Source organism: Pelmatolapia mariae, linkage group LG7, assembly GCF_036321145.2.
Source record: "Pelmatolapia mariae isolate MD_Pm_ZW linkage group LG7, Pm_UMD_F_2, whole genome shotgun sequence".
Taxonomy (NCBI): domain Eukaryota; kingdom Metazoa; phylum Chordata; class Actinopteri; order Cichliformes; family Cichlidae; genus Pelmatolapia; species Pelmatolapia mariae.
The window spans coordinates 46615465-46625883 of record NC_086233.1 but is presented as its reverse complement, the minus strand read 5'-3'; the positions used below and the strand labels follow the sequence as shown (position 1 = coordinate 46625883).

General features: G+C 39.8%; 1 protein-coding gene across 3 annotated transcripts in view; it reads left to right on the top strand.

Annotated features, from left to right (window-relative positions):
- The first annotated feature begins 3001 nt into the window (after window positions 1-3001).
- The window catches only part of shisal1b (shisa like 1b), a 36614-nt gene continuing 29196 nt past the window's right edge, over window positions 3002-10419 (top strand). For 2 of the 3 annotated variants that reach the window (XM_063481005.1, XM_063481004.1), the window contains exon 1: window positions 3002-3368. The gene's annotated coding sequence lies outside the window, so the exon portion shown is untranslated. Of the gene's footprint in view, window positions 3373-10419 lie in introns of all 3 variants that reach the window. The other variant, XM_063481006.1, reaches the window with a different exon arrangement.

Below are 10419 nucleotides of genomic sequence, written 5' to 3'. Positions count from 1 at the left end.
AAATAGTTATTATTCATATCCTCCTGAGGCCCGGAAAAATTGTTTTGATAATTGAAGTATTGTGGTTAAAAGAAAAACGTTACAGCATGTGGAAATATATTTTTATTGCATGAACAATAAAACGAGGAACTGATGGAAACACATCTGAACACTGTTTAGAAGGCATTATTCTTTTTCCCCTATGTCATAGACATCAAGATCATTTATTACTTTGATGGACCGCCTCATCTTGAAGAATCTGTCTCGACTTAGTGAACTGGCTATAACTAGGACCCAGTGTATCTGGATCCTAGACTATCTGAGTCTTGCAATAAGCAGATATGTTCTGAACAGTGTTTCCACCCTTAAAACAAAAAATGTTCTGGAGATGAGCACCTTCCTGTGGTTTGACATTTTTTTCAGAAACCTGGTTGCCCGTGTAATATTTTATGTAAGCAGAGAGCCTCTAGGCTTGATGGTTGTGGTTTGTCCTGTTTTCACGTTTCAACCCATTTTCAACAGTGTTGAAAGTAAAGAGTGTAAAGAGTGGAGAGGTACAGTTTAATGCACTTTTATCAAATATATCATCAATGATACAAATCAACAAATGAAATCATTTAATAAACCAAACCTTTTGCTGATTATGCACTCGATGTTTAGCCTCCTGACACCCTTATATTGTTCTGATATTTAGATTTTCTTATAGATAATTGAACTATTGTTTTCTAAAGAAACATGTATCAAATAATATATCAAAACTAGAATTTATTTAAATTTCATCTTCTGTCCCTTGAAGTGGACATCAGATCTCGCTTGATCGCAGAATGATATGATGGCTGAGTGAGGCAGACAGGATTTCATTCAGAACTGTAGAAATTGAGTCAAGTTTTCGGGAGATGAGGTGGAGAAGGAGTGGGCGTTAGAACAAGAAGGTGAAGGTTCAGACGGAGGGCATACCAGGTTTTGAGGAGCCTCACCAGGACCAAAGTGACGACACCTAAAGTCCATTATGGATAAGAAGTACTGTGTAAGCTAGAGCTCTGAAGATGTTTCTTGACCAATCCCACATGGAATCATATTTTTCACGGCAGCCTCTTTAACAGAATTCTCACTTTCCAGTGGTCTTCCTTCTTTTCCTGCATATCAGTGACATGAAGATTATTTGAATCTGCCTCAACTTATTAAATAGGCTATAACTAGGACCCTATTTTCTGTCTGATGTAATCAGACAACCACATTTGGTGGTTATCCTGTTTTCATATTTCATGCTAAAAAAACAATTTCAACCCAATTTCAGTATGATATTAATGCTACTTTCCTTTCAGAGATGAGCAACACTCTCTGGTTTGTGAGCTCTAGCATGTTTTTGTAAAACCTGGTTGCCTAATTTCTGTTTGGTGGTTGTGGGCAGCGTTGTCCTGTTTCATCCTATGTGTGTGTTTGACTGTGTGTGTGTGTGTGAATTCAACTGAAGAGGTTTTCGTTTCTCCTTCTAGATATCATAATGCCTAAAAACTTCAGAGCTCTACATCAAATAGTTCTTTTTATTATAGATGGTAGGTGCCTTCACACAGTCCTGCTCGGGCTCCTCGAAAGCTCGTATCTCATCCTTTGAGCTTTCACCTTCCTGCCGGTGGTTGTGGGCAACGTCGTCCTGTTTTCATGAGTCATGTTCAAAAAATTTTCAACCCAATTTCATAAAACCCAATTATCTGCAAATTTTTCATCGCAGCCTCCCTTGTTGCAATAAAATGTGGAAGCTGCTGCTTGAAAAGAAAGTCCATGTAGTGTGTTAGTCAAACCCCCACAGATGTGACATCACTAGAAAGCCCAGGATGTCCTCTTGTCAGTACAGTAAGGCTCAAATAGATTGCATAAATTGTGCTTGACGCAGAGCTCTCAAAGCACGTCCTCCCACAGAGGACAAGAATGAATGGCTGGGTCTTAGGAAGATATTGTGCCCATTATCAAGATGGCAAATTGCAATTGTAATTTGATGCATACTGAACCACCTTATTAACATTTTAATGCTAATGATGAGAATGTTGATGAATTAATTATCTTTAATGAATCTTTTAATATTTTTAAAAAATATTTTAAAAGATGGAAACAGGAAGTGCATGGTCTTTTTCGAACTGGTGAGTTAAATAAATGTTTTGGTCTTTGTCTTCTTTCTTTTGCAGATGACTGATTATTTGTTTAAACATTAAGACTATAATGAAAAAGACACACAAACAAAAAAACCCAACAAAGCCCCACATTATCAATTTACTGCATGATTCCTTTCTGTACTAAGTGATTAATTGGATCTGTGATGACCGAGTTGAAAAAAGTAAAGTATTTTATTTATTCATCGGTTTATCTGCTCAAACCCAGAGATATTTCAGTTATCATGTTGACTAATGACAATATTTGCATGATTACAAATGAGCTCTTCTTTTTTTAGCATTGTCAGTACAACTGACTGAATGCAGAGCAGTATCAGATGATGGAATCATATATTAATCATGCAATTCTGTCTTTACGCAGTATATCAGTTAATTGCACATTTTCATTCTTTATACAGGCAAATTGGAGCGCTGTCTACCAAACAAGCAGTTAGTTTGTGTATTGGTACTGTGTGTGTCCAAAATTGAACTGCAGAGCATTCTTTGTCAACAGAGTAACCTCTGGACAAGCGATGTTTAGAGAGAGGAGATTAGATTAACGCTTGCTCGGGCGCTAATAAATCTGGAGTCATGAATAGAGAGGGAGATTATGCCCGAAGGAGAGAGGAAGTAGAAGAGAGGGGATTTTCTTAAAAAAAAAAGCACAAAACTGCTAGTAATTTCACCCATGAGAGAAGTTGAGCAGAGAACTAACAGGAAGTCTTCTCCCTCAAGAGGAAACCAAGTGTTGTTACTGTAAAAACAGCTGACCTCGTGCCTTTCTGTCGGGAAGGAATGCACGCAGAGGAGACAGACAGAGAGATAAACAGGAATCATACAGTACAGAGGATCACCCTCCAGTGCAGACGCACGGGCTCTCTCTCTCGCTCCCTCCCTCTCTCACTTTTTCTCTCACTCGCCCACTTAGTATCATTTCATCTCTCTCTCCCTCTCTCTCTCACCACACTCTCAGTCGCTGAGCTCTAACGGATGGGGATACACCGCCAAGGAGGACTTAGGGGTGAGAAGAGTGTGTTTCTTCTCTTCTCTGGTGTGTTTTCGTTCTCTTCCGCCTGGCTTCCCTCATGAGCTGTTAATTCCAGCCCTGGTCCTGAGGATGAGGAGGATCTGTTTGTGAGGAAGACGCAACAAAGGAAGAGAGAACAAGGAGCAACAGGGTGGCAAATTCTGCAAGCGGGAGTGAGCAAAAAGATCTTTTCTTTTTCTCCAGGCTCAAGCAAGGTTGGTAAGGGAAGCTTCTTGTTATTGAAATAAACAGTGCCTGCTATTATTGTTTTATCTCTATTACTTAGTTTCATTTCTAACAAGACATATTCAAAATATTTCCATCCCTCCCTTAGGGCTTCAGTTAACTGTCCCTGCAGAGCATTTTTCTAAATTGAGAACATTTTATTTTTTTTTAAAATGTGCCTAGAAAGATTTGAGTCAAATTTCTTTTTAATAAAGCAAGTCCCCAGGTTGGATACTCAAGTGTCACTACAGGTCAAAACTACTGTGTAATTTCCCTAAGGCATACAGTACAATTCTCAGGTGGAGTCTCTCCTTAGCAAGGTGGCGGAGACTGAGTTTCAGGAAAAGGCGAGGACAGCTCGCTCTCATCGCCACTCCTCAGCTGTCACTTTACACAGGAGGCAATTAAGCAGGATTGGCAGCTGACGCTGCCGGTAACTTAGAAACAGGCGTGTGGGAGACACATGGTGGCACATGATAGGATTTAGAGGAGGAAGGAGCAGCGGAGGAAGGAGATTCCCTTTGTTCGTTCACACAAAATCCTGCTCCTCTGTGAAAAATTCTGCTCTCGCCTGGGTGTCAGAAAACCTGGCCCACAGGCAGCAGTTGCGAGCTTTTATGATTTTGCTCAACAGTGAACATTGTTCCAGTGTGTTTACTCTTAAGGGTATGTGCGTAGACAGAGTGCGCGTGCTACGTGTGTGGCTGCGTGTTTGTTCTAGTGTGTATTGGATGTATTGAGTCTCTCAAGTGAGCCCTCACCTTTCATTACCACGAGTGGAAGAAATTATTCAGTCAAACAAAAGAAGCAGAAAAGTTATTTTAATAAACACCACACCTCCCTTCCAAATATTGTGATTACTCTGAATCATTGGGTACCTTTGGGTAATTTCTGTACCCTATGAATGAGCAGTTTCATAATTTGCATAAATAAATAGGCTCCCCAAGGACTCTGGCTTTGTTTAGCTTTTGCTTACTTACAATATGTGACTGTAAAGTTCCTTTGAAACCCATGAAGAGCTATTCTGCTCACTATTTGTCACAAAACCTTTTTGCTGCTGTTTTCCGGCACTTATAGAAGAAGTGTGCCTTCAGATGCAAAGGTTGGCCTCTGTCTGGTGGCAACAAAGGGGCTTTGATGGAGGCTTAAGGGAGCCGATGAGCCATGAAGTTGGTTAAATATTCGCCGTTGGGTTTGATGGGCAGTTTGATTAAAAATGTATTCTGGGAAGACGCCAGGGAACAAAGTATTGTGTTCACAGTGTAAACACAGGTGGAGGCATGAAAGTGCAGTTGGTCTGGACTGTGCGTGTATGTGCTTTGACACAAAAGGAGGGCTGTTGCATCAGCCAAAGTCTACCTTATATTCATTTCAGTGACAGGAAAGTGGTGTGTTTATATAGAAACCCCTGAAGTGAAACATTTTGCTCTTAAAAAGATTGCCCAGCAGCACACTAGAGCTTCATGTTTAGTCCTGGACTTCACATGTTTGCGTCACTCACACACAGTCTCCACCACAGGCAGGGCAGGACATAACCATGACCGTCAGTCATTACTTGAGCACAATTTCCTCTGTCACCTTGTCTCAAGCGCACCCCGCCACTCCACTGTGCCTCACAGGGACAGCCATGTTGAGTCCATCGGTGACCAGCTGACTGTCCCAACTCAGAAAAGTCATTGACATTGAAAGGGTACTGATGCGTGCATGCTGCATACAGTATACACTTATTTCACAAACGTGCACAAACGTAGACACACACATACACGCGCTCACATCAGCAGAGGTGGAGCTAGCAGAGGCGTCGTGACCACTGGCTTGGCAGGAGCCCTCAAGGTGAAAATTTTTAGTGAGGAGCATTTCAAATTCAGAACAGATGATCAGACCGGTGTTGAAACGGCAGAGTAGCTGGCGGCACCAGATGCAGACAATCTTTTGGCAGAGGAAGAGTTTTTGGTGCCTGAGTCTCAGACATAAAAAGTCAGAGGCGCTGAGCTGAAATTAATACAACTGTGGTTATCACCGTGTTACGGATGCTGGTTCTTATCGCGGTCCAGATGAGGCACAAAACCTCAGCTATACGACCGTCATCACAGCACACGTAATCCAGCCATGTATCTAGACATAACAGAGTGCAGACAGAGAAGGTTATTTAGAAGTAAACACAAAGTCAAACGGCGTTTCAGAGTCTCTCTCTGGTCATTGCGAAATTGATGTTTATTTCCCACTAAACGGAAGACAGCTTTGAACATTGAGCACTGAGCATAAAATACTGGGTAATATTTACTTAATATAAGCCAAGAAGCTACTTACCAGTTCTTTGCCATTAATTCAATTCAATTCAGTTTTATTTCTGTAGCGCCAAATCACAAGAGACGCTTCACGGAGCTTTATATTGTAAAGTAATGACCCTAAAATAATTGAGAAAAGTATACAGAATGTCACAATTTAAACTCAGCAATAAATCTTATTTGAATATCTTCTAATTGCTTCCCACATCCTGAATTCCAAAATAGACATATTCTGAATGTGCAAAGACAAAAAAGCAGCAAAGTGAACAACACAGACGCACAAAGAGGCAGAAAAGCTCCACTGATGTCAGCACCACTCTAGATTTACAGGCGACTGTAACAGCTTGTCATGAACTACAGGTCAAAATAAAGAAGCTGTCCTGCACAGTTAGGACAATGTTCATTATTTTGTACTTTCTATGTTTGATAAAACAACAGCAAAATTAAAAAAGAGTAAATGGGACTGATTGAAACTTACCTTACTTAAGCTGTGGTCATAAAAGAAAAAAAATGAAAGGAAGAACTTTCACTGGTAGTTTCAGCTGTGAGTTAGATCAACCTCATCCCTCTTACTCTTTGAAGTAACCTCAATGTTTGCGTTAACATTGAGGTGAATTTCCGTAATACTTTTCTTGTTAAAGGGCAGCTACAAACCACATCGCTGCCAATTTACAAACCACATTGTTGCCTGTTTGACATTTGTGGGCAGAACAATCTACAGGTGGAAGTGGCCACATGAAGCGCACACACAGGCCACAAAAAATAAAATAAGAATAGGAAAAAAAGGTTTATTTTCACACTGTATGTTTATGTAAAAAGTTACAGTTTTACCTGTAAGTAATGATGATTATAATCCCTGATTTAACTTGTTGAATACTTTGTCCAAACGCGCCCAAGCATCACATTTTTATATTTTAGAAGCTGTCTTGATATTTTTGCCTCGACAGTTAAACGATTACCAAATTGTTAGTAGTAAATCTTCGAACAATCTGCAAAGTCTGCACTTATATGCACGATTGAGTTGGATGTGAATGCTGCTTGCAAGACGGTCTGTCTTTATTTCACTGAGAATTTAGTAGAGCTAATTGTAATGTTAGAGTGATATGCACACAATCATTTTCTTTCATTATAAGTCAAATTACATTCTGACTGTAGGCCAATCTTACCACACTTTCAACCCAAAGTAACTTCTGACCACATCATTCAGGTACGCTCGAGCATGAAAATCCCTTTGGACATTTTCTTCTAGTTTTGATTGCCTGCTATTTGAATCATTTCACTTCAGTGGTATTTAAAATTAAATACGACTTTTAAAAAACACCTAACCCAAAACACTGATCTACTTTTTACTTGCACGCTGAAAAGAACAAAGACTTCTATCTGATGTTCCAAGTGGACTCGATGCCCTTATCCACTACACACCCTGCAAAAAAGAAAAAAAAAAATCATGAACATTTTCCAGCTGTGAGTATAAGTGATTAATATTGCAAACAGCATGCAGCAGTAGCAGCCAAATAATTACACTGTCCAACCCAAAATAAACAGCAACACGTAGTCACTCGGTGAGCTCAGAAATGTCTTGTTTTCCAATCTGTGGTGCAGAAAACTGCATTTATTTGGTTAATCCGGTCTGTCATCGATAAATCTCTCTGCACGGTTTACGCCGAGTTCCCCTGCCCTGTTCTGCCTCTGTGTATGTGTGCATAGTGTTTTTATGTATGTTTTATCTCCACATTCATCTGTTTTTGTGCGCTTGTTAGTAAGACAGTGTGTACAGTATGCACGTATACGTTTCTACAGCTGAGTGAGTAACAACATAACTGAGCCCTTGCATGTCCGACTTCCCCTCCATATCAGAATCCACTGATATGCAGGGGAGATAATAATCACCACTGAGATAATAAGCAGAGGCCTTTAGAGCAAAACATGGCCTGTGCTCATCAACTGTATGCATTCACTTTCCCTCTGTGTGGCCCCTGTTGTACTTCACTTCTGTAACAATGCCAAGGGCGGAAAGCCAGAAGTCTTATTATATTACTGCTAATATTAGTAGCTTGCTTGTAACTATCTGCATCCCGATCCCTTTGTGTGGACATAAACATTCACTTTTTTACTCGTATGCATAGGTGCAACTGGCAAAATGGCATATTAAACATTTATCATTATATATAAGCACTAATATGAAGGGGTGAGTTTAGTTTTTTTCCTTCACGTCCTTGCTTTGAGGTCTGTTGCTCTGTATTGTTCTTTCTTTTTTTTTTGTCTTTTCCTCCCTCAAGGGGGGTGGGGGCGTTTGGCATCAGGAAGGCATTTCCTCTTTTTTTTCAGCAGCTTCTGAAATTAGAGGCTGAAAGAATAATCGAATAAGAGACAAGCTGTTGAAATTCAGAAGCAGGTTCACCCAGTGGCTGTTTTGAATATTAATGCAGTGTTTGCTCTGTGTATGTGAGTGTATCTCCGGTCAACACAAAAGGGAAGAAAGAAATCACATTAATGCAGACTCCTTTGAGCATTAATCCAGCTGAAACAGTTAAATCATAGATGAGTGATACTTCACAGGAGAATAAAGGAATACTTGGGGAAATCAGAGGTTGGGAAAATATTAACTTGAGCAGACTCATTATTCAAATTAGTATCCATGCATGTTTATTTCTGTACATAAAGAATAGCCAGAATTTTTATATTGTAATATTGTCAGTCTGTGACACCTTAGTTGAGGGTTTGCAGTATAGATATTTATATATCTTTTAAACTCATCATATAATATGATAACTAAAAAAACAAATTGTGTCACCAGTCTGGTGTCTGATCATCGATTAAACAATGGACATCACACCACCGAGTAAACATTTGTGTATTTTTTTTTAATTAGCACTTGCATCCCAGCGGCCACAGTGACCTTTGAGCACCAAATTCCCATGCGTTCATCTTTTAACATTTGCTCCAATTTTAAAGAAATTCCCTCAAGATTTTTAAGAGATATTAAATTTACAATAATGGGAAGATCTTTGGTATGAGTGGACAAAAAAAAAAACCCTCGGACCACAGCTCTCATTCTCAGAGGTAATCTTAATATTGATTTATTGACATTTATGCATGACCTCATACTTCTCAGTAATTGGTGCAGCAGCATCTGACCTCTGACCTTGCCCTTTGCCTTAACTAAAGCACATGGATGCTTCATCGACTTGAGTTTAACCTCCAGTTCAGCCTCTCCACCGCATCACCCGTGGATCAGTGTTATTACGTGACTAATAACAAGTGGAAACCTGTGGTGATCAACATCTTTCCACGTAAATCTGTGTTGTTATTTAATTACAATGTGTGATCCAGTGTATCATAAACCTGAGGGGAAGCTTAGTCAGTGAAATCAAACGTAATCTACTCAAAATCTAATCACCATCAGATCATTTAGAGATTTTGCGAACAAAACCTTGTGTATTTACTTCCACTTGAGGTGCGATGATTTTAAATTACTGCACTCCAGATGTAGCAACTTTCAACGAGCACAGTAAATATAAGATAAGAGAGGCTCTGTGTCTTTACACACTGTGCCTGTGCTGTCATGTAAAAGCATATGTTATTTCACAGTGTTGTAAATAAGCAGCAGAGAGAAGGAAACTCTTAGAGAGTTCAGACAGAAAGAAAACAAAACGGAGCTGCATGGGAAAAAAATCTTAGTAAATGTGAGACACGGGGAACCAAAGCCCCGTTTGAGAGCAGCGAAGAAATTTGGTTTAGGAGCATATTAAAATAACTTGCAAGTGCAAGTTGTTGTCATGCACTCAGTTGTTTTTCCTTTGCAGACACACAGCTTTTTATTTCTACTGTGGTAGGAATCCTGCAGTTTTAATGATGGCACCAAGTTTGAGTCCTGGTACAAATCTACATTTTCCTCACCTCATAATAAGAATCACCCCAAATAACTGGGGAAATGGAGAGCAGTGAAGTCTCCTGCTCTTAACAGCCTCCATACGTAACCGTATGCCTGCCTGACCTCCCTTCCTCAGAGGTGTTACAGGAAGAGGGAGCAGCTGTGACAGACAGCTGCGATGCGCTTGGAGTGAACAAAGGGTTAAACGCTCAATTCAGACTCTTACAGATGATAACAGAGCCAGAGGTGCAGAAGAGCCTCTGTCACTTTGGCTCAACCATGCAGGAAAGAGAAAAAGCTTTTATCACCAGATAAAATGAGCGTGTTGAAGTAACGGTATATAAATTCATCAGTGTCAACGAGAAGTGGCAGATAAGGAGACTGACAACAGCTGAGCACACAGCTTCTGGATTATGTGCACTTTGTTCTCACAAAACAGTAACTTTTCTCATTGACATTAGTTGAAAGATGAAATAATGTCAAAGTGCACATATATAAAGAGCTAAATTTAACCTCCAAGTTTAGATGTAATTTTTTTATGTGTTTGTGTGTGTGGGGAGGATTAGTTAAGCATTACTTAAAGTAAATGTGGTTTTTTGCAGGATTTCCTGTAACACGTGGACTTCTGAAGGTCTTTTCTACTCCAACTGAGCACTCAAAGTGCTTTTTAAAAAATATACAACATGTCTCATTCACCCAGTCACACAGACACTCATACTAACATTTTTTCTATACCTAAGCACTTTGTTTAACATTCATGTACATACTCACAGTCACTTGCATGCAATAGGGGCAACTCAGGGTTCACTGTCTTGCTAAAGAATGCTTTGACATGCAGACTTGAGTAGCCTGGGAAATCCTATCCTGACTGGTAGACCA